The sequence below is a fragment of the Phasianus colchicus genome, chromosome 1, assembly GCF_987193195.1.
Source record: "Phasianus colchicus chromosome 1, bPhaCol1.hap1.1, whole genome shotgun sequence".
Taxonomy (NCBI): Eukaryota; Metazoa; Chordata; class Aves; order Galliformes; family Phasianidae; genus Phasianus; species Phasianus colchicus.
The window spans coordinates 96504549-96529034 of record NC_143436.1 but is presented as its reverse complement, the minus strand read 5'-3'; positions in this window follow the sequence as shown (position 1 = coordinate 96529034).

Genomic DNA, 24486 nt, shown 5'->3' with positions numbered 1-24486 from the left:
TTTTCCATTCAAAAAAATAATGGGGGGGGGGAAACAAAAACAAAAACAAAACAAAACAAAAAAAAAAAACAGGTGTAAAGAATAGTAGATTGTTTAAGGATTCAAGAAAAACATCTTCAATTGTTTTCAACTAACAGAAACATGCTGAGACATAAAGAAAATTAATAGACTGAATTTCAACAATTTGCCAAAAAAAGCCATGAATGGATCAGGAAATAAAAAAATAATAATAATAATTTTAAAAAAGGAAAAAAGTTAGTATAAAAATCCTTATAGCTTTCAGAGTCATTTTTTGTGGTCTAGTAGTATTACCATTTTCATGGACTTATCTATAATTTTATTATCTGAAAATGTTCTGTTTAATGAAAGCTGGAATTCATACATGATTAAGGATCTACCTGAAAAATGAAACACTGTATTATGAGATTAAGAAAACAAATAAACATGAAAGTGGGCAAATAAATTTTAATAAGTATTATATAATATTCTGTCTATCATGTTATCTTGTTTAATGCAACCTTATGTCTCTGTAGTTTCAAATCACTCTCTAATCTGCTACCACTGATGTAAATGTCTGCCTGTACTGTAACACTGATATGACTAATTAGGTACAATCCTTTCAAAGACCAGCTAGAAATAACAAGAATGAGAAGGTCAAGGAGAGCAGCTGAAGAACTGGTATAACTTAGAATAATTCCACACAGTCATGGCCAATAGTGACTTTGAGCCTGACATGTTGCTCTAACACAACAAATACACTAGAGTCATTGAGAGGGATCAAGATTTCTGTCACACTGACTACTTTCCATTCCTACAATATTAGTCTTCTGATTTGCAGAAAAGCTGTAAAGCTTGTAATCTCCTACTAGCACAGTAAAATCAAAGCCAAAGGAGTTTAGAAGATATTTCTACAGAACAGTCACATATGTTCTTGTGGATTCTCTAGGTTTAAATTTATATGACAGATGCCTAGTTTTGGTGTAGTAGAATTATGAGACACTAATTAATGAATAAATTGAGTCTAGATTTTATTTCTCATGGTAAGAGATGCCCAACATCACAATACGTACCACCTACATGCTCTCCCAAGCCTCACAGATCCCATTTGTAACATGGAGAGTATACAGTTGCCTAAATCCCAAAGGAGTTAAGGAGTTACTACTTCAGTTTTCTATGTATCCAGGGACATTTTAGAAAGTATATTATCATGCAATTCAATTAAAAGTAAGGAATAATTAAGTTCTAGTGTGTAAAATAATATATGAGACAGCATATTTTAGCTTCCTGCTGCACTTAATATCTTAGATACACTTTTATGGCTAAACAGTTGAAAGTCTATTTAGATAGATAGATATTTAGACTAATCGAGATAAAAAACGTATTTCAAAGTTATTTCCATGTCCTCAACCTCAGCCTCATACATTTCTCATGATGTACAGTTGAGTTGCCAGAATTTTAAGAGGTACTTTATACCAAGTCTTGGACTATCAATTTCTAAGGACAAATACTTGTCCCTAAAAGACTTAAGACTACTTAGATAGGAACACTAGGTTAGTTTATTATGAATAACAAACCACAGGCACAGATTGGAAACAAACTTTGTAAGGATTACTGATGAAAACTAGGCAAGGGTATTATCACTAGTTGAGCTGGAGAGAAAAAGGATAATATACACCAGAAACTGGAAAGTATCATGTCACTATGAGTAAAGCACACATAAAAAGAGGCATCATGTAGATAAGAGACTGTGGTACATCTACAATAAAATTGTGATAACCTGAGAACTTATTTGACTTTTTGGAGTTGAAATATCCTTACAAGAAGAAAGAAGCAAAAACCCATCTCTAAACATCGCATATATTGCAAGTATATTTCATATGCAAGCGTTTGAGGAAATTAATATAAAAACAAACAAACAAACAAAAAAGCAGAAGATAAAATACATTGTAAATATTCTCTGTAAGTAATATTTATCTTTACAAATTAAGCAGTCTTTCTTTTATCCAAAATGGCAATTACTGTGGAAATATCTGGAACTAAATTTAGTGATTACTGGTTGAAAGTAAGAAGTTGAAATTGTTTTAAGAACTAGATAAAAATTATTTTAAATAGTGTATTTGAAAATATTTTAATTTAATTTAGTCACTATAAAATAATTTAATTACTGTAAATAATATATATATATATATATATAAAATTGTTTTAAGAACTAGATAAAAATTATTTTAAATAGTGTATTTGAAAATATTTTAATTTAATTTAGTCACTATAAAATAATTTAATTACTGTAAATAATATATATATATATATATATATATATATATATATATATATATATATATATATATATAAGTAATAGTGAGCTGAGAGCAGTTACTACAAAAACTAGTAGATAAGAAATTCAGGAATGTTTTTTTCTGGTGAGATTACAGATACACTCAAATACATAAACAGACAGCTTATTTCAACCCAGCATTTGCAGTTTTGGTGTGATCATGAGACTATGCAGCAATGTAAAACAAAGCATTATGTGTTCATTTAAAATCACTATATAAAAATGTCCTCCCTAAGCCTTGGCTTTTGTTCTATCCAAAATGATGCTCTAAAACCATAACAAGAAAATGTTGAATGATTTTAATAACCAAAGCATTAACAGAATGTTCTTTAGCAAAAGAGTGTCAGAGAGCCACCAGCTGCTGCCTATAAGCCTTCATTTCCACCCCTTCTAGAAAAAACATTGGAGGAATTGAAGCAACTCAACATATGACCCCTGGTCAATGAATGTGAAACCTCTCAAACTGCACAGTAAAAGACACCTGAGAGATGATCTCCAGCCATATTTCTTGTATATCATTGATGTTTACCTCAGCTACACATATCATTGAAATGTTCCAAACTCATATCTCTGTTAACATTGACTCCGAATTAAAGAGCCATTGGTGGAGCTAAAGAGCAGCATAACTAATACAATTCATAAAATCCAGTCAGGACACACTCAGTTTACATGGTGATGAATACTGTCTTGCAAAGCAAACAAAGGTGATGACAGAGCCTGTATTTGAGATATAGGAGCTGTATAACAAGATACCAAAGAAAGAAGAATTAACAGTCGTCACAGAAATGGTTCAAGAAAAGTTTAGCTGAGGAATGCAGCCTTCTCTGTTTTGAACTCTGGTGCACATACACACTCCCAGGTGCACCACCGAGAGGGAGAGAGAGGAAGGGCGGATCCAGGCTCCCCGCTATTGGATACCCACATGAGAATCTGGTGTTTTGACTAAAACTAAGCAGAAAAGATAAACAGTATTACATTATAATTTTATTTTTTTTTCAACAAATATTTTTTTTAAAATTTCAGTTTTTGAAAACACAATACACATTTTACTATAATAACAGATATTAAAATTATTATAATTATTTTGGAAAATATTCATTTATAATTCATAACAAATTAAAATTTTGAAATATTCCTACAAAATAGGAATTAGAAGTTTCAGAAGGGTCTGTGTCTTCTCTGGCAGAATTACAGAGCACGCAGCAGGAGATGAATGCAGCACTGGCTGTGATTATTCTAGTGGGAAGTGGTGACAGAAATGTGCAATTATTCATTCTACTCCAGTCCTCTCCTACCCTTGTTAAAACATGTAACAAATGAGAAGCCTTGACTTCCCATTGAAGAGGTAATGATGGCTGTGTGAGGATGATTTTTTTTTTTTTTTTTTCCCTGTGCTCAGTTTTCTGTTATACAGGCATCTTTAAAGGATTTTTCATCCTGGGCATCCCACTGTCACTTAGTCTGTAGTTTTCGTAGTCTAAATAAGCCACTATCTAATTAACAGGACTTTCAGAATTTGCAATACATAGCAAGATGAATACGGATAAGTGAAATGAGTAGCTAAGCATCTAGTTGTTACTGCTTAAAGAAACTCAGATGCAAGAGGCAGAATAAATGTATTTTGGACATGCTCAGTACTACTCCAGCATTCAGTGAGAGTTATATTTCCACTGTACTCTTACCGCCTGTGTTCGCATCATTTTAAATTGATGTTAACAGACTGGCATGCAGGATTTTGTAACATTTGATAGCCATTCAAGTAATAAATGTCACTTATCTGAACTATGTTTTCTCCATTCAGGTATACATATGCTTAACTGTGAACTGAAAGTGAAAATAGACCAGGAAACAATACTGTCTGTACTTAAAACACAAATAAGTGATCACTAGCACCAACATTTAGTCACTTTGAAGTGTCTTCCACTAAGAAAACACACTGATTTTTCAAATTTAATCTGAAAAATCCTGCTTTCCAAGACCACCATGTCCCATACAGGACAAGATAGTTATTTTCAACAGAAAGTAGATGGCTAAAGCTAAAATAGAAATTTTGATCGTTCATATTGAATTTATAATCTTTTATATTTCTATCAAGTTCATATTTCAGTAAATTACTTAAATACATAAAATCTCACATCTGTGTCCAAATGCAATATAAGAGAAGTTCTCCTGCTAACCAAAATACATAACTTATACATAAAAATCACATTTTGATTATTTTATGCGATGAAATAATCATTTATTTTAAACCTATAAAGACAAAACAATATCATTTGTGATATAAATAGAGATTGTAGTGTATAAACATTAAAATATTATAGCAGATCTTATTTGCAACAAGTCTAGTTGTCTTTGATTTGTCTAATTGTTTTTTTGTTACAAGCCCATGTCATGTCTGGAGTGCTTAATATATACAAACAGTCATCATTCACAATGCTATAAGTACAGGTAGGTAAAAGTGGAGAATGAACATTACTTGAACTCAAAGCATGATATCCATAGAATAACTATTTGAATTTATGGTCTCATAGAGTCATTGTTGTTTCATGCCTAAATACGCAAATGCCTAAATGTCATTTACCATACAGAGATTAAATTTCCTTTTGATTTTTCCAGTGACTGCATCAAAATAAAAATAACTGCATTGTCATTCTGCTGTCCTGTCATTCTTTTCACTTTTTACTACTTTTCCCTTCCTTCTTCAGTAGATGCAGTATTCACCATAAATAAATGAATAATAGTAGCATTGAGTTATGGCAGGGCATTTCAACACCTATCTTATTTACCAGGCATATGATGAAACCCATTCATATTCATAGCAATAGCCCAATGCAATCCCTGTATTCCAAGATGAAAAAGTTTAAATTCCTTTACTTACTATGAATATTTACTGATGTTTAATCTACAAAACCAAACATCAAGAAGTGTCTGCTTGTTCTGACCACAGCTTCCATCCTGTAGGTCAGCTGCTTTGTTTTAAAGTCCAAGAGCCTGGCACCAGCAATCTTATCTTGAAGGCTGGCCTGAAGCAGCCTGAGATCACAGTGCCTCATCTCCTTTCTTCTCCTTTCGCCTTTCCAAAGGACACAGTACTCTCACATTTGAGGAATTACGACAAACAAAGAAGCCATTCTTAGTGTTGTGTCCTCCCTTTCTTTACACTATTAAAAAAAAAAAAAAAAAAAAGCGTACAACTGGATGTGGCATAAGCCAGGCAGCCTTCTTTCCCAGCTACTTGAAAATACATTTATACGGATGTATGTTCACTGATAATGTCAAACTTTGCTCTTAAGCTTGCAAAGGAAGTGTTTGAGGCTTTTGTTTTTGTTTTGTGGTTGTTTTTTGTTGTTGTTGTTGTTTTTCCAAGCAGCAAACTCTTTCTCAAGTAAGGAATGTTCAAAACAAAGCTTTTCCATAGACTCTCCTTTGTGTTGCTGTTGTTGTTATCTTTCAGAAGGATGTAAACATATCCCTTTTCCAAATAAATTGATTATTCTGTTATAATTAAATGGATAACATTCTCTCAGGTTTTGTGTATACAGTTCCTTTGTTAAACATCTAGCACAATGCTGGAAGTGGATCTTTTTCTATCCTGCAGAAGATTTTAATATTGCAGAAAAAGAAAAATAATTGTGTTCAGTTTAGTACAATTTCCAGTCTTTGGCACAAAATCAATCATTGGATGAAAATAAGAGCTATATTTAATGTGTATCAAATCAAATTTGAATTACATCTTCAGGGAGTATCTTCAGGTACACAATCAAATCACTGTGCACTAACAATTTTTGGTAGAACAATTTTTATTATTTTAATACAGTTTAGCAAAATGCTCCAAGCTTGAGCAACAATACGCTTTCCTAATAGAAGACACTTTGGGGTGATGAGACGACAATGTTGCTAATCACTTATTTGTGATTTATGTGAGGATAGTATTGTTTTCTATTGTATTTTGACTCTCTGTTCTCAATGAAAGCAATTCTGGTATGTTTCCATGCTTCCTGATTTTAGATCAGGGAGAACAAGTGGATACTCACAAAAACACAGCTGATCAAGCCAGTTCTCATTCATAGGGCATTTAGCCATACTAGAACAATATTGAATTTGAGCTAAGATCAACATTTCAGTCTGCATAAATGGTGCCTGCAAAGATGCTTCACCTTGCATTCAGAGCATACTTTACCATGCAGACATGCCTTCTGCCTCACTTTTTTTTTTTCCTTCATTTTCTTTGGTCCTTCCAGATGTTTTTCCCTAGACATTCATCACCAAATCCCCTTGTACATTTCTTCTATTGTTCCCTTCCTTACTACCGTGCTATACAAAGTACTAATTATGTACCAATTTCTGCTATTGTAATGCAGGAAATGTAGCAACTTGTAATATCTTGATGACTGTACTAAGCTAATTTTGGAGATGCATCCAGCATTTATTATCACACAATGATGTCAAATGTATTAAAATGAACATGAAAAGAAATTGGATGGCTCTGAAGTGGCAGTGGACTACAGAACTATGTATCTATATCTATATCTATAGATATATCTGTATATCTAAGTAGTTCAAATATACCAAAACAGAATAATTGAAGCTAACAATCACTCATGTGAGAACTCTGGTTAAAATTAGTTGTTCTGTCTTGATTTCTAATGGACAGAGCTATAAGTCATAGAAAAGATAAAAATAAAAAATTACTATTTTGCAGATTTCTTTGCTAATAAAATCAGCCAAGATCAATATGAGGTTCTAAGGGCAAGTGAGGCACAGAGGATTTACACTCCCAGCAGTCCTCCTATCCCAAACTAGCTGCCTCATCCTAACAGCTAACTGGTAACTATCATCAACTCATTCTGCATGCAGGACCATCAGAAAGGTGGAGAGCTGGCACCTACCATGGCTGGGGTTCTGCTGACAGCTGTGGGAAGTAGCTTTAGTGTGCAGCCCCATTCCCTCTATTCCTGGCTAAGACAAATGTCATCATGGAGGTCAACAACAGGAATCAATTTCAGCAAACCCTGAACATTTGGCCTTAGTGATCAGTCACTAAAAATTCTCCCCTCTTCTCAAAGCTTCCTACCTACACCTGATTATGTCCTTTTGCTCATACTTGTCCCACGTGCACATACTCATGGCAAGCCTCCATGTGGCACTAGTTATTTCCACCCTTCAGAAGAATAAAAGATTTGTATGTCACATTCCTGACAAAGATGCCTGTTTGCACTGAAAACTATCAGCCTTCCTCCCTCAACTCCCAGACAACTACCAGGAAGAACCTCAAAGGTGGCTGTGAATGCTCTAAGGGGTGGGTATTATGTTTATCAGTTCTAAGAATATGTTAATGAGTTTGAAAAAAATGTTTAGCATATGCACAAAATTCCAGGGAAATATACAAGTGTATAAAAATACAAGTGTATATGAGCATGACCAATAAATGTAATCTGCACGTGAGTCAAGGTGCACATATTGGATGGAGCAATCTTCTATGTGCCCCGAGCTACAGTAAAGGAATATGTATTTGCTACAACTCATTGGTGTGCACTGGTATGTTAATCTACCAATGTTCTCAGCATCAGCTCTCAGAACATTGTTCCAATGTCAACCCACATTAAAATGTCAGATCTTACTTGACCAGAAAAGCAAGCTGTGCACTAATTACTGATGACATTGAGGTGGTAATGACTCAGAGTAATCCTGGTTTAGGGTAATCCTGGGTTTGGAATCCAGACATACTTTGTTTACAAGAGCACAACATACTAAGGACCAAAAGTTGCTCCTAGACATACAGTTTGTCAAGAAGATAAGTATTTCTAGCTCTTTATTAGAAACGGAAATAAAAGAAAGGAACAAGCACTTGACAGTTTGAATTCTGAGTATTTTCTTTGTGAGTTATGCTAACAAAAATCTTTTATTTACATCTTGTTTTCTCTACTTCCCATTCACAAAATAAACTTGAGCAGTACTGGTATGATGAAGCAAAAGTTTTGCGTTATAGATCTCATTAATTTCAGATTAATAAGATTCTTCACTTTTCAAATCTGTTATTAGAGTTTATTTCACAAGCAGCAACTCAGTTAAGCATTGGTAAAAGCAATTCTATTTGTATGGCAATAATGAAGCATTTATTACTTACTGTAAATCAAGCTGAATCGGCCATTCCGCAGCATTTTTCCTTTTCTGTAACACAGTTATTTTTTGAGGAAAGAGGGACAATCAAATCTCATTTTAGAATACCCAGCCACATATTACAAACCTCCTCACAGACTGAACTTGTTAAAGGGAAAAGTTGAAGGTCAGCTCTCAGTAATTGTTTAGGGAAGGATTAGTGTCATGTTAAAAAGCCTGGTTTACTCTTTTCCTGCAAATGCTGATTGCAGCTCCAGGCATCATTTTGAATGAACTGTCTTGTATTTGGCACAGAAGATAATCATCTCAGTCCCACCCAAAGAACTGAGCTTTAGACAGCAGGGACATCTGAGCTAAAAATGAAACAAATACATGTTGAAACTGAAGATACTGTACAATGTTTCCAGTAAGATATTCAGTTTTCTGCCAAGTTAAAATGATATAAAGGCTGTTGCATTCCAATGACCTACAAATAGTGTTAGAGTGGATAATACTGAGTACTATTAGCCAGTTAATAGTATAAGCAAAACTGTTAAAATCTTATTCAAAGAGGCTAAATTCAATGTACTTTACTGTGTACTTGTAATCAACATCTTTTGAGACTACAGAGCTTGTAGTGCCTGCTGACTACTCAGATAGTGGTCAAGACTATGGTGCCTGGGACATGCATTGTTTCAAATCAATGAGACAATCAATACCTTATGGATAGTTTCACATTTGAAAGCATTTCTTCAGAGCTGTTTGCTTTTGAATGGAAGGCCCAGGAATGTTTTCTGGCTGAAGACTTGGCCTGGGAACATAATGTTTCCAACTTGATACAGGAGACTGGGAAATGACATTTTACTCTGTGAAGGCAAGATGCAAACTGACTTCTCCCTGCTTCTTAACTCTGCTGATTCAGTTTGCAAGATCTGGAAGACAGGACCAGAAGCTGTCATTCCAAAGAGCAGGCCCAACTACTCTGGACTGTCAGCAAGCATGTGTATGTTCACTGTTAGTCATTAACTAACCACCACAACCTTGGACAATCTGCCACTACCAAAGACCAGAACCCTCGACATCAAGATCTCTCTCCATTCAGGAGTGCTGAACCGCTTTGCTGCTTCTGTTTATCTGTCTGTCTTCTCCCATTTTCTGTCTTTCCTCTTTATCTTTTTATACACTTTCACTCTTTATAGTAGCCATTGCCTTAGAATTTACAGCATAGAAATAATTCCTGTGCAAAAGTACTCTTACCTGTAATGCTTATTAATTGCTTTTAGCAAATTAGCCAGTTTTACCTCCAAGTACTCCGAGCCTTGGATGACTCCATTGCATTAGCAACTCCTGCTGAGCTAGAAAAAGATTCAGCTTCCTGCAAAGGCACTGAGTGAGACAAGAAATATAATCAAGAGAAAAAATCTGAGTCTTGAGGAAAAAAAAAAAAAAAAAACCAACAAATTTAAGAGTAACCACATCACTGTGTAAGATGTTTCTTATGAAAAAGTTTGTCCGAGTTGAATACAGTATAATTTAAGATGTAAACGCATGCAGAAAGATGAGCAAAGCAGTGTGTCAGCCTCTAATGACTGCTTAGACCAATCCCATTCCTATGAGAAGTGATATTTAGGGGGGATCCTGTTTTTAAGCTAATTTGTTGCCAAGATAAAAACCCTGATTAAGGTATCTTTTAAAATGGAATCATCATAAAGTTGAATTTAGAAACTCATCAAAAGCCAGGTCTGAACATGAAAACTAGATTCACACATCCAGCACTTAGCATTTGAAGAGATAACCTCATTTCTTTTTAAATGAAGTGATTTATTTGTATGAAAGAAGTCTCTTCAAATTTCATGCATCTCAAGTATTAAGCTCACTAATCAATGTTTTCACAATTGGTCCATTAATGAACTAGAGACAACCATCATTTTTTGTCACACAAGATCAAAGCCAGTCTGCAGACTCCCATCTCACTGAATATACTGGAAGATGAACAGATCTTTTCCATTGAGCTGAGCCTGTCAGTTCCTCAAATCTAGAGTTTTTAGTTGACATCACTGAACTTAAAGTATACTATTGCAGCCCATGCAGTATGGTAAGTGGAAAACATTAAATGTTTAGAAAAATATTTGATATGCTCAGAGAGGCTGCAAGAATGATAACTGCAATAGACATGGAGCAAGTGAATTTAGCAAATATTGCAGTAGAACATGAGACAGAACTCAAAATTTTAAGCAAGGTATGATTGCTTTATCAAGGCCCTTGTTAGAAAATAAAAGAATAAACTGGGATCTGACTAGTAGTGCATTGCGGCTCAAAGATTACAGTTGAAGAGCTGTTTTGCATAAAAGTAAATCAAGCAGTCAAAAGATGCTAAGACTGGACATCCATACAGGAAAAAAAAATAACCACATAGATTGATAAAGCATATCACTGCTTTGTAGTAGAAGTTGTGAAAAGGAGAATTACAAAAGAAGATGAAGTTATTGAAAAAAAATCTGTGAAGGCTAGTCAAAAGAGTAAATTCTCACTGTAGGCTCAAAAAATATTAAACAATATTAGCAGTGCAGGTATAAGGTTATATCCATTCTAAAGTTTTTTATAAACTTGAGAAAAAGACAAATAAATATAATGGAGGGAGAAGTTATTAAAATTGAAAGTCAGCCTTTAAATAGTGCATATTTGTGCAAATGAGGAAAACAGAAAGGATGATAACCTTTACCAGGTTATGCGTAACAGACAGGCCAAATACAAGCTTGCAGAACAACCAAACCAAACAATAAATATTCTGACAAATATTTAAGATGTCTGACAAACCAGATAATAAATATTCAAACATTTTCAAGTGTTCAAATCTACCAAAAGAAAGAAACCTTTCAAAAAGGCCATAGAAAAATTAAAACTTTAAACTGTAGAAGTACAAAGAGTAGATAAAGCCAAAGAGATTGTTTTCTTTACCTATGCATTTATCACAGCGATACACTTACGTGCTTATCGTAAAAAATATTTGTATACTATTAAAGTATCAGTTATTAGTACAAAAATGTAAAGCATAAATTGACAAAACAATTTTCCAGCTACTTGCTATATCAAGGATGAAACTGCTGAACTGATGCTTGTAACAAAGAACAGTGAACATCAGAATAAAATACACAGTGAAGGCTCAATTCAGCTCTTGTAAATAGTAATCTTACATCCCAAGGGGTATTCTGGAGGAAAGAACAAGAATGGAGATAAAGCAGACTTTCCTATCATCCACTTATAATGTCTGATGGTACCTCATAAAAACAGTTTGAGCACTCTTAACTACCCTAGGCGCAGGATGGTGGGTAAGTTCCTTATGTGGCTGGAAAACAATAGCGTGACACAGTGTAATCAGTTTTAACAGATTCAGAGATCTCAAATGGAGATCCAAGGCTGAGAGGACTAAGACTATTCAGACTGGAGGAGAGAAGGCTGAAAAGGAGATTTTATCACCATCTTAAAGGCAGGCGCCGTGTGAGTGGGACCAGACTCTTCTCAGTGGTGTCCAGTGATAGAACAAGATGTGATAGGCACAATCTGGAACACAGGCAGTTCCAGATGAACATAATGGAAAAAAATATTTACTTTGAGGATAACAGAGCACTGGAACAGGCTACCCAGAGAGTTTGTGGAATCTCCTTCCCTGGAAATCTGGACAACCTACTGCAGGATCTTATCTTAGCAGATGTGTTGGACTAGATGATCTCCAGATGTCCTTTCCAAACCCTACAATTCTGTGATTAATAAATGATGTGGAAAAAGTGTGCCGGTGGTTGATAGCAGTAATTTATTCATAGTGAAAAGGAAGGTTTCTCTTAAAGAATAAAGGAATGGCAGAAGGCTCAGTGATGGACAGATGAGATTTGCTGTATATATACATACATATATATTTATATATATGTAAAGCAGATCATGTGTGGAACAAGCAATTCTAACTTTCCATATACACTGAGAGAATTTGGATGACCAAGAACATCAGTTTAATAATCAACAGAAATAAGAACAGATACAATTTGGGGTAACTAGGAAAGAAAAACTGAATCTGAAGTTATCACTAGTTAGAAAATATATTTCACCTTCTTGTTAAACATATTACAATCTTTCTAATGTACTCTTTTTGGCATGAGAAAATGTAACATTTCAGAGAAGAATAACAATTATCAAAGTAATTTTTTCCAGTGTAAGAAATGACTAGGACCCTCCAGCAAGGAAAAGAAACAAAGTGAGAGGGACATGGCACAAAATGTATACAGTCTAGAGTGTAACATGGAGAGTGAATAATGACCTTGCTCTCTCACCATCAAGAATGAGAATACATAAAAACCATTTAAAGGAAAACCATTTAAAGGAAAAGTCTTAGTCCTCCTAAGGTCAGAAAAAGCAAAGCATTACATCATACCTAAGAGTGCACCTGAAAAAGGGCTACATGATGTTGAGATTTTGGTCCAGGAAAAGTAATTATGTTTTTGCCATATTCTGGATATTCAACATCAGAAATGGTCTGACCTAATTTGATCTATCCTATGTTCTTTATATAATACTGAGAAAAACCACTGCTGCCTTGACTGAGTACAGTTCTGTGACTCTAGTCTCCATGAAGCTTTCTCTATATATTTATCAGTTCTATCATATTTCTGAATATCTTTGACTAAATACATAAGAGAATTCTAAGGCATTTCATGTTAGTTTACCCATTTAATAATAATCTTTCTGTAGATCTTTCCTTTCTAATAATGAAGGTATCGCCCAATCACTTCAAAAGAAATGATAGTATCAGACAACTCCAGCTGTGTCTTATCTGAAAACAGGAAATTATATGTAAGCTTGCTTGTGGAATAATGAGCAAGCAATTAACAGAATCAGAACATTTTCCAAATGGCTCCCCCCTCCTTCTCTGTACAAAGCTCTGCACATAGGGAATTCCAAAATACATATAGGCATTTTCATCTACTCTCCAATCTCTCTAAGGCTCATTAAGTACACCTCATGTTCCATCATTGCTTTAACTTCAAACATATTAACACCATTTGACCTAACAGACTGACAGTCAGAGGATGGAGCAAGTAAAACTGAATGACCTTCCCTTGTGGCTTAGGGTCTTGTTTGAGTTTAAGAAGTTCTTCCAAAATACTTACAGATGAAACAGTTAGGTTTTCTGAAGTAAAGATTCCACAATTCCTTTGATTCAAAGATGCATGAGGAAACAGACACAGTTCTGAATCCCAATCAGGGGTTAGCTGGGTGCTAACCTGGAGCACAGCTCCAAACATTCTTTCCTCCTTTACAGAATTACCAAGTCTGTGCAGTCATAGAAATGCACTATGAAAAGGAACACTCAGATCCACACTGCAATCTCTGTGCTGTGACACAAATTCAAATGCAAATTCTTCCTTATTTGTTATTGCCTCTGCGGACGTATGCTGTGTATAAGTAGCATCACTATTTAGAAGGGAATTTGACTGCTTCAAGGTATAAAGGAAAATGGAAAATTAAATGTTTTAATAGTGGTATTTACAATACTCTTCAATTTAAGAGCTAAAGCTCCTCCTTTCTAACAACATTTTACTTGATTTTTGTTTTAAAAATACAGTAATTTTCACAGAATATTGCTAAAAATTGCTAAAAAACACTTTATTCATTCAGTTAGCTAATATACAAATATTTTTATACAGATAGAAAATAGATGTATTACAAATAATGAACAATATATACATGCTTGTAAACTAAGCTGTCAGTAATTTAGAAGTTAATTCCACCATCTCTGAGTTAAATTCTTCCTCTTGACCAAGCAGCTTATGAATTTCCCAGGATAAAGAAAGAAACAGACCAAAAAGAAGATATTTAGAATATTTTCTTAGAAACTTCAGGCTTCAGGTTTTTCATGTAAGAGGGGACAGGTAAGGAAGGACAATATCTTTTTTTAAGTAATGAGATTCCATTGCTTTCCTGTGTGTAACCAGTGATTCTCGTTCTTGCCATGTAATTTAGTAGATGTTCCTACTCATAGAAGTAGGAAAAAGTAGCATCACTGCATGAAATAATTTTTAAAACATCTTTTTTTCTTTTAGTTTATTTGCTATTCCTGCTGTTATGCTTTCACAGCATTTTGATTAATTCAACCCTTTTGATGTCATACCACATTGTAATAAGAAGAGATGCATTTCTTGCTAAGGAAATGACAAACTGTGGCAACTTTATATGCCAGTTGTTAAAACATAGTTGATGATACATTATTTGCTCTTTGGTAGCTTAGCTACTTCAACAAACATTCTGCTTATTTCCCTTCATTACTGGAATTATGCCTTTCAGCTACAGAGACCAAAACATTAATATATGATTTAGGCAACAATAATATTAAAAGTGCATGTGAGAGAAATACTGACTAGGCCAAAAAAGAAAATGGGATATTAGACTTTTAATGTTGAGCATGCTCATTCTTCATCGTATAGATCTTATAGGTGGATAAGGGTATGTTTTCAAAGCAAAGAATTAGGTAAGTAGTTCTTCAGTATTAGTAAAAGCTGTAAGCTGTCTTTCCACATAGAAGACAAAAAAGGGAAATCTAAATTTTTCAGTCTCAAGTGATTTTTTTCCAGATTATCCTTGGTCTTAAAGTTATAAACTTGTTTAATCATGACAATTATTTTAGATAGCTTACTTATAGAAGCTCTGTACCTTGGTGAATCCTATAATCCTGCTGTGGTTCATCCCAGTGAACTCCTCAATGCTGATGCAATAGATTATGGAAAACAAACAAAACAAAAAAACAAAAAAACTCACAGCCCTACCCCCAAAGCCATAAATCCTTACATTTAATAGTATCTGGTCTATTTTTTCTATGATGAACTTAAAGAATATATGTCCAAATAAACAGCTACAGCACTTGAAAATTATGCACGCTAATGAATTATTATTAAATTATTATTTATGGAATTATGACAAGAAAATTAAGAAAAAATACTGCAACTGACTCAAGACATTGTCTTCATCACAGGCTATCTAATAACATAGTGGCTTAGTTTCAATTTAACAAGTTAAGTAATTCATTTAAAATTTAAAAATTGCCAGTTGATGAAAGACTCAACATGAGCCAGCAAGGTGAGCTAGCAGCCCAGAAGACCAACCATATCCCAGATTGCATCAAGAGAAGTGTGACCAGCAAGCTAAGGGAAGTGATTCTTCCCCTCTACTTTGCTCTTGTGAGACCTCATCTGGAGATACCGCGTCCAGTTCTGAGGCTCTCTATACAAGAAGGACAATGAGCTGTTGATGTAGGTCCAGAGGAGGGCCATAGAGATACACAGATGGGTGGAACACCTTTCCTATAAGGACTGGTAGAGTGAGCTGGGGCTCTTCAGTCTATTGAAAAGAAGGCTCCTGGGGGATTTCATAGCAGCCTTCCAATACATGAAAGGGTCCTTCAGGAAAGCTAGGGAGGAACTTTTTATAAAGGCATGTAGTGACAGAACAGGAAGAAATGGCTTTAAACTGGAAGAAGGTAGATTTAGACTAGACTAAGGAAGAAATTCTTTCCCATGAGGGTGGTGGGACACTGGAACAGGTTGCCCAGAGATGTTTTGAATGCCCCCTCACTGGAAGCATTCAAGTCCAGACTGGGTGAGGATTTGAGAAACCTGTTCCAGAGGGAGATGTCCCTGCCTATAGCAGGGGGGCTGGAACTAGATGATCTTAAAAGTCCTTCCAAATCAAATCATTCTATGATATGATTCTATTTATTACTTTAAACTTTTTTTTTTTTTTTTTCCTAAAATGATGAGTAGTAAATTCAGCAACTTCTGTTTCATTGACATCTGTATTTTGCATTAACCATTCCTACTCAGTATAATAAATTAGTCTCACAAGCACAAAGCAATGACTTAAAAGAAATTTCCAGTTTTCAAAGCCTAGGTTAGTAAAATAGTTCAGTATTAACCATCACTGCTCCTCCCAAAGGTAACTGTACAAAACTCCCACTATCCTTAATGAGAAGATTAGGACAACGCTGAGAACTTCTACTCCCACAAAGCAGAAAAGTAAAATCAAGCCATCTGATGGTATCAATATTTTTGAAAGGATCATAAATTGTAATAAATTCAAAGCAGATAAAAGCAAACTTTTATATTCTTGATGGTGTCTTCAAGCACAGAAAAGCAAACAAACTGGGATAGGAAAAACACCACTTTTTCCAGCAGTGCTGAAAGATAACAGCATAGCTGTGCTTTAAGGAAAGTACAGTTACTCCAATTGTTCCTGTCCAAATTCCTCTGAGAGAAAAGCATACATACCTGGAAAAATGGAAAAAATTAAGTGAAACAGATTTATTCCTTGTGTGCAGTTATGATTACATATATGGATGGACAACACAGTATTGAAACATGAATGGAGATGAGCTTAAATTTGAGTTAGAAAATGGAAATCGCCTAGAAAGCAGACAATAGAATATTATTACAAGAGCACCAATTTAATAACTTATTAGATTGTGATTGCACCCCAAAGACTCTTCTTGACCTAAATAGTACTCTCCAACAAATAACACAGGAGTGTGTGCACATATTTCTTCTTGTATGTGTTAATGTGTAAATTATTTCCTTTTTTTTTCTTCTAAATAATATTGTGTTTCCCATTGGCTTGAGGGAGTAACAGCTCTGAATTTCTTACAGATACAATACTGAAGTATGACTGAAAAGCAGGAAGGGGAGACAAAATTTTAAGCACAATATCTATAATGGAAACAGCTCGAAGAAAGTCATCACAGATATGGACAAACAGCAAATAGTGTTCCACTGGAAGAGAGGAAATTGTGGAGGAGGAAAAAGAAAGGACAAATCAGAAAAGCAGGGAATGTCATAGATTAGGTGGACATAAAAATAAGGAAATGTAATCTGAATTTGAACCTTTATGAAATTGGGAACCAGAGGATGAATTCAAGGAATAGAAGTGATATAATTGAAGGGGAAGTAAAAGTAAATAAGATGAGTATTTCATCTCTACCAGAGAAAGACAGAAAAGAAAAAAAAGGAATGAATGGACAGGACAAAGGAAATTATGTCATTATACTATGTTTGACTGACAGATAATAATGGCACTATTCTTATCACTGTGAGGGAAAATATAGTTACTTGGAAGTGTAAGGGAGAAAATTAAATTCTAGGTGGACAGCTGGACTTCAGGAAACAAATTCTATAAAGACTGGAAAAAAGCAACTGAAAGGGTGAAAATAAATTGATTCTGGAAGTATAGTTTTCTGATTTCCCAAAGGTATCTTGGAATTTGACAGTTATCAAAGGTACTTTTCTTAAATAAGGCTTACTGCATTGTCCTATCTTCCTTGATTTATTTAGGGAACATCAACATGTCTAAGGTTTATCCTAGAAGTAGCAGCCCCTCTTTTCAAATTATTTATTAAGTGCAAAGATCAGGTGGGTATGCAGCCCATCTTCCCTCTTAAAAAACTTTTCAGTGTTTCATCTGATTCCAGTTATGTCTGATAGAAGTACAGTCACATCATAAACATCAAGCTGAAGAAAATCAGCTACTAGTTAGGAAAAAAGATCAAATTCCAATTCCTGCAGAATGATTAACAGTTTGAGTTCTCATTCATTAGCTGGTCACCCACTCGTCTCAATAAATTAGCTCAGTAGTAGCTTGAAAGCAGTAAGCTATTTTATCCATCCAGGAATTTGGAGGCCTAAGAAATTAGAGGTACTGCAGAAGAGTATAGTGATACAGTGATTGCTACTGGGGCTGAGGTGCAGAAAGAAAGTCTGCAAGCAGGAGCTTTGTGAAACTCAGCATCATGCACTTCAGTGTTCATAACAACACTATTCAATTAAAAGATTCTCTCTTTGAGGTAACTAAAAAAACCAGCAAAATATCTACTAGATTATTTATGAAACATTTTTCATTTCCAGATAAAAACTGGGAGAGTCTATTACAAACATATCAGGAAGAAATCGTTAACTCATTCTATATCCATCACATTTGTCTCATTATAGTACTATTGCTTAAGTATCTTTGACCAGAAGATTTAATGTAGTTCATGAGATGATTACCACCGTACTACTCTAACATAAGCATTTCATACAGTTATAGCTAAAACTTCTGATCTTCACTTGTTCACTTTGAGAACTTGTGAAGAAGACAGATCCAGGCCTATCTTCCTTTGACTCACGTCACCTTGTCACTATTTTGACACCTAATAAAGTAACCCAAATAACCCAGTATCAGTTAACTAAAGGGGAAAAAAAGCATTATTTTATGAGATGGGATGGCACTGCCAAAATACCACAATGTGCTGATCCAGCTTCTGTATAAGACCCCTGTAAAGTCTACTTTAACTGACCAGTTCAAGAAATTTTGACAAATACTACTTTAAACTTCACAGAAGAAAAGCCCCTGTTCCAGGATGTAAAGCTATAACATGATGGAAAGTACAGCAATAACAACAAGGTGGCAAAGTCTTTAGCTGCAGCAAAGGAGGACAAGCCCAAATGCAGCAGCTCTGGATAAAGAAACACAAGAAAAAAAGCTGTTTAGCTTTGCAAAGTCACAGGTAAGAGGCATCTCCAGATGAAATACCTTTGCTTCCCCTGCCAAGCCTTAAATGAGGTCTGGGAAGGGATGAAATCAGAATCCACCCCTTCCAGTCACTCAGATACATTGCTTGCGCCTGAGTTCCCCTGGGTTAGTCCTGCCTTTCTACCAGGTGCTCAGTCACTGCTTCAGGCTGTGACTTAGCATTTCTGCTACACAGGAAAAGGAACGGCAAAAACATATGACTGTATCTAAACTTTTTTTTTTTTTTTTTTTTTTTTTTTGTGAAGATTTATCATTTATATATGTTTTTAATTTATAAAAAAAAACTATTTACATACGAGTTTTAAAATACTTGCAATATTCACAGGTCTTACATAGTAACAGTGCAAACACAATATCACAGAATGGCCTGTGTTGAAAAGGACCACAATGATCATCTAGTTTCAACCCCCCTGCTATGTACAGGGACACCAACCACTAGACCAGGCTGCCCAGAGCTACATCCCGCCTGGCCTTGAATGCCTCCAGGGATGGGGCATCCACAACCTCTTTGGGCAACCTGTTCCAGTGCATCACCACACTCTGTGTGAAAAAATTCCTCCTAAAATATCTATGATAATATATTTATCTATGATATCTATGATAATAGATATAGATAAAATCTAGATAATAAATAATATCTATGATAATATACAATTATATATATATACTCTTCAACACAGGCATAATTCAGTGACTGAGAGCAAAATCCACTGCAGAGTAATGAAATGACAATTCAAAAATTAAGAATCAATGTAATTTAATGAATGAATATACACTCAATGATGTTCTAATGTTCCAATATTTGGAGAAAGTGAGATTATATGAAGTCATTAATAAAGTTTAAGGTAACAGTGTAATCAAATTTGTTTTGCAACAACAGCTGCATATTTACATTAAAATAAGAACACTGCATCCTTACTGCTTTTTGTTGAGGTTTTGCAAAGTAAGCTTTGATTTGTATCATATTCCAATGATTTATATTTATATTTTAATGTACTCATGTGGTATGTATAGAGGCAAGAAGATACAATGCCGTTCTTCTGTGTTTCCCAAATCCCCTTTGACACTGTGCACTAATACAGCACTCAACTTGTTATTTTTTAAGGCCTTACTGAGTAGTGGTTGAATTGTTTGGGTATGCAAAAAGACATAGTTGGAACCCTTCTAGCCCTCCTGTGCAACACATTTTTGGATGTATTATGGGGGGAAAAAGAGATCAACAGTCACATCGCTGTGGGACTCAGGATTCAAATAAAGATTTGTAACTTCTCTTGGAGCTCATAGGTACTACTCAGCATTTCTATGCAGATGTGCCCTATGACAATCTTGAAGAAATAAAGGAAGTATTTAAGGGATGTATGGACATGGTATTAAGGGACATGGTTTAGTCATGGGACTCATTAAGTCAGGCTGAGGTTGGAGTTCACAATCTTAAAAGTCTTTTCCAATCTAGATCATTCTATGACACGAGTTAAGTAAGATTTAGTTAGTGTAATATATATCTGATAATAGCAATACTGTACTTCCTAACACTTCTGGGCAAGATAAAGTGCCTTGCCATCAAAACTGATATACATTTAAAATTATTTAAAAGTTGTAGCAAAGTAGTACTGAGGGTTCCTTTCCCTTCTTTGCCACACTGTTATCTTTTTCCATTTGATGCACCAGTCTCACCTCCTTCCAGTGCCTTTCTGTACTAGAAATAACACTGAGTAAATGAGGCTACAGATTGTGATGATGGTTCTGAAATTCAGAAATTCTGAATCTAGTGCAACCAATCTTTGCTCCTGGAGAGCTCACATCTAACAGAGTTTCATTTTGCTCAGGAAGTGTAGAGGCTGATCAAAAAGGTTTCATTCATGAAACAGTTTAATTGCAATCCAGATGGTTGATATTTCACTACTGCAGCAAAATTAAAATCATGATCTGTAATATTTAATTGATTCCTCATTTTGCATATTATGTCCAGTGTATATACACATACATTTAAATTTATGATGTATGACATACAGAAAGTCAGTCACACTCTTACCCAGTGTGCAGATATTTGGTACTTACAAAATCATTTTTTTCTCTTTTTCTTATTTTTAGAATGTATTATAATAACGCACTGCCACATTTTGAACAATGAAGGACTCCATGAGTAACATAACCAGAGTAATGTATGTAACATTTTACAAATACATAATTCACTGAATTAGTCCCCAGTTATTCAGCATTTCAATTTCAAGATTTCACGTATGGTACATAAGGCATTACAGCTTGGATCCTTCATAAGCCGTTGTAATTTGGATTTGTATCCTCTTCCTCATATGCTGCTTACATTTAATTTAAGGTTTCTTCATTATGACCAACTGTTCAAACATTAGCCTTTTGGGGTAAAGATTCTAGAATAAATTCTTCACTCTGGGAAGCAAATTTAACTGCAAGAATTCAATGACTTTAAAGAACAAAATGAGGAAGAGGAGGATTAGTTCTTTTGTCTATGAACCTTTAAAAGATGGAATTGTTTGTGATTTTAATCAGAGAACAGAAGTATTACCAAGATCTTATCATTGGAAAGAACTTGGACATTGCATCTGAATTGTGTCTGAAATTACAAAAGCTCTGCATAAATGAAAGTACTTGAAAAAAGCATGGGAAAAAGAGTCAAAAAAAAAAAAACAAAAAGTTTCTGATCAATGATTGTTCATAACCAGTCTGAAACTAAAAAGAAGTTAGATTTATATCAGAATATTTAAAGAATAGATAAGATACACAAAGGATAGGGGATAGGATACAGGAGACAGTAAAAAAAAATATATGTATTATGACAAGAAACAAATTAAATATAATGATTGCTGATTTTCTTGCAAAAGGTGTTGATTAGAAATTTCTTCATAGTTTCCTTTCTTTTCAATTCATTTTTCTTCTGTATGTCTCACTTCAGAGGTAAATTAAAAAAGAGAGGAAACAAACAAACAAACAAACAAACAAACAAAAATCTTTTCAAGAGAAATTACCATAGTGTAAAATAAAAGTTTCACACGTTATGACACTCACAGCTGAGAAAAATAAAATGATACATACTTTTCTTAAAGGAAAATTGATAGAGTTACTAATGAAGTGTGGCTGGATATAAGTCTAAGAATAAGAACAAATTCCAGTCGTAAAAAAAGGTCACTAAAACAATAATAAAAACTAAATTGATTTAGTATCTAACAGACTAAAAACTGTGTACTAAGAAATCTAAATGGTCTCCTAATGTCAGTCAGCAACATCTTCTACTGTTTTTCCACTCTTTCAGAAACTCCTTCACCATTCCTTTTTAAAGTACTGCATTATTATAATACCAACAAAATGAAACCACAGACCTAAACTTATCAGGATAATAAATTAATTAGTATTTCCTACATAGCATAATCAACTCAGACATTGTTGCAATGAGAGTCACATTAATTGCAACTATAGACATAAAAATGCTAACATTTTTCATTCCTTTTTCATTTTCATCCAGAACCTGAAGGGGGCTTACAAGAAAGCTGAGGAGGGTCTTTTTATAGGGCATGTAGTGACAGATCAGGGGGAAATGGCTTTAAACTGGAAGAGGGTAGATTTAGACTAGATATTAGGAAGAAATTCTTTTCTGTGAGAGTGGTGAGACACTGGAACAGGTTGCTCAGAGAAGTTGTGGATACCTCCTCCCTGGAAACATAAAAGTCAAGCTGGATGAGGCTTTGAGCAACATGGTCTAGAGGGAGGTGTCCCTGCCTACAGAAGGGGGGTTGGAACTAGGTGATCTTACAGATCCCTGCCAACCCAAAGCATTCTATGTTTCTACAATTCATGGCCATGAACATTTATGGCTTCCAAATTTCCCTTGTCTATAAATGCTCGCTTTTATGAAGAAGAGAGGACGCAGAAACTTCCGTATAAAGCGCAGAGAGGAAAGGGTTTGGATCTCAGATGGAAGCCTTACTTTAACTGACGAAATCGTATTTCTGCATGTACATGTGTAGTTTTGTAAGGAATTTCTATCTGCCACAGTTTAAAAAAATAATAATAATAATTAAAAAAAAAGTAAACTTTACATGCATCATTTTTCCCACAGAGAGCACCTGCATATTTTTTAATATTCATGTTAAATATTCATGGTAGTGAAAATCATACCCACATCCAAAGAGCAGTTCCAGGTGTACATAGCATAACTCATCCATTGACATTCTCATGAATGAATAGGGGGGAGAGATGGTGGTGAAAGGAATAAATCATATTAGCAAGGACTGATATCTACATTAGTAGGTAGAAAAGATGTAAAGGATAAAACTCACTTTTTTTTAGAGAATTACTGTAAAATCCCCCTTTTTCCTGGTGTTCCCAACAACAAATAAGCACTACGTTCATTTGTTCTGGATAAACTTCAACCCACAAAATGGCTTTCACAAGGCACTAGCTTGATTCTAATGACTGACTAAATGTTTTCATGTAAAAAAAAAGGATTTTCATGATAGTAGCCAAGTGTGTTTTAGTAGTTAATTCCTTTTAAATACACTTTTGGAAAATTAGCTATCTTATACCACTTGATTAAAAAGTAACCAGAATTATGGAAGCAAAAGCTTTTATTTTTCTTGTTCCTTCCTTTTCGTGTTCACTAAGTTAATGACAGATACACATAGGAATGAAGTGTAATTAAAATAATTTCAAGTAACAAAAGCTGTGTAAAATGCATTTACTCCAAAACAATAAACATGTACATGATTAATAGCTTGCAATGTGCCTACATTTGATGTGTGAACATAAAGATGATGCAGCAGCTGAGTAACTTTGAATCAATTCAGTGTTTACCTTGTAGAAAAGCTCATTGTTTACTGCAGACTTAGGTTCTATAACATAATTTTCAAGATCTCTCTCTGAAACTCTTCACAACAGAAAAAAATAATTCTTCCTCCTCTACCACCATGATTTAGTTCAATCCCTAGAGCAATAAATCCCTCCAAATATCTACAAAACTGTGTGGTAAGAAACAAAACTAGAAAAATAACTACATATTTCTACACAGTGATAAAAAAAGTATAAGCATTTACATGTTTATTTTTTGCAAAAATTTGTCATAATTTTCTATGCATTTACAGATCATATTTAAACAAGAAAGAAAATATAGAAGGGTCCTTAGTAACAGCTACGTTTTTCATTAATGGTCATTGCACTTTGAATCCCTGAATACAATACTGCTCTAATCTGTAGTACAGTAACACTTATTAACTATGCAAGTACACTGAATATACAAGTACATATACAATGACAGTATAGAGAAAGGGATGTGGTAACAGCAAAGGCCATTCCGTCTATGTGCAGAACTCTATTTTTCTATTTAATTTCAAATGTGTAAGAGAGTAGTTCTATATCAGTGATGAGCAATGATAATACAGACTAACCGAAGGCTTTTTTAAGGTTAATTCTTTATGGTTCTC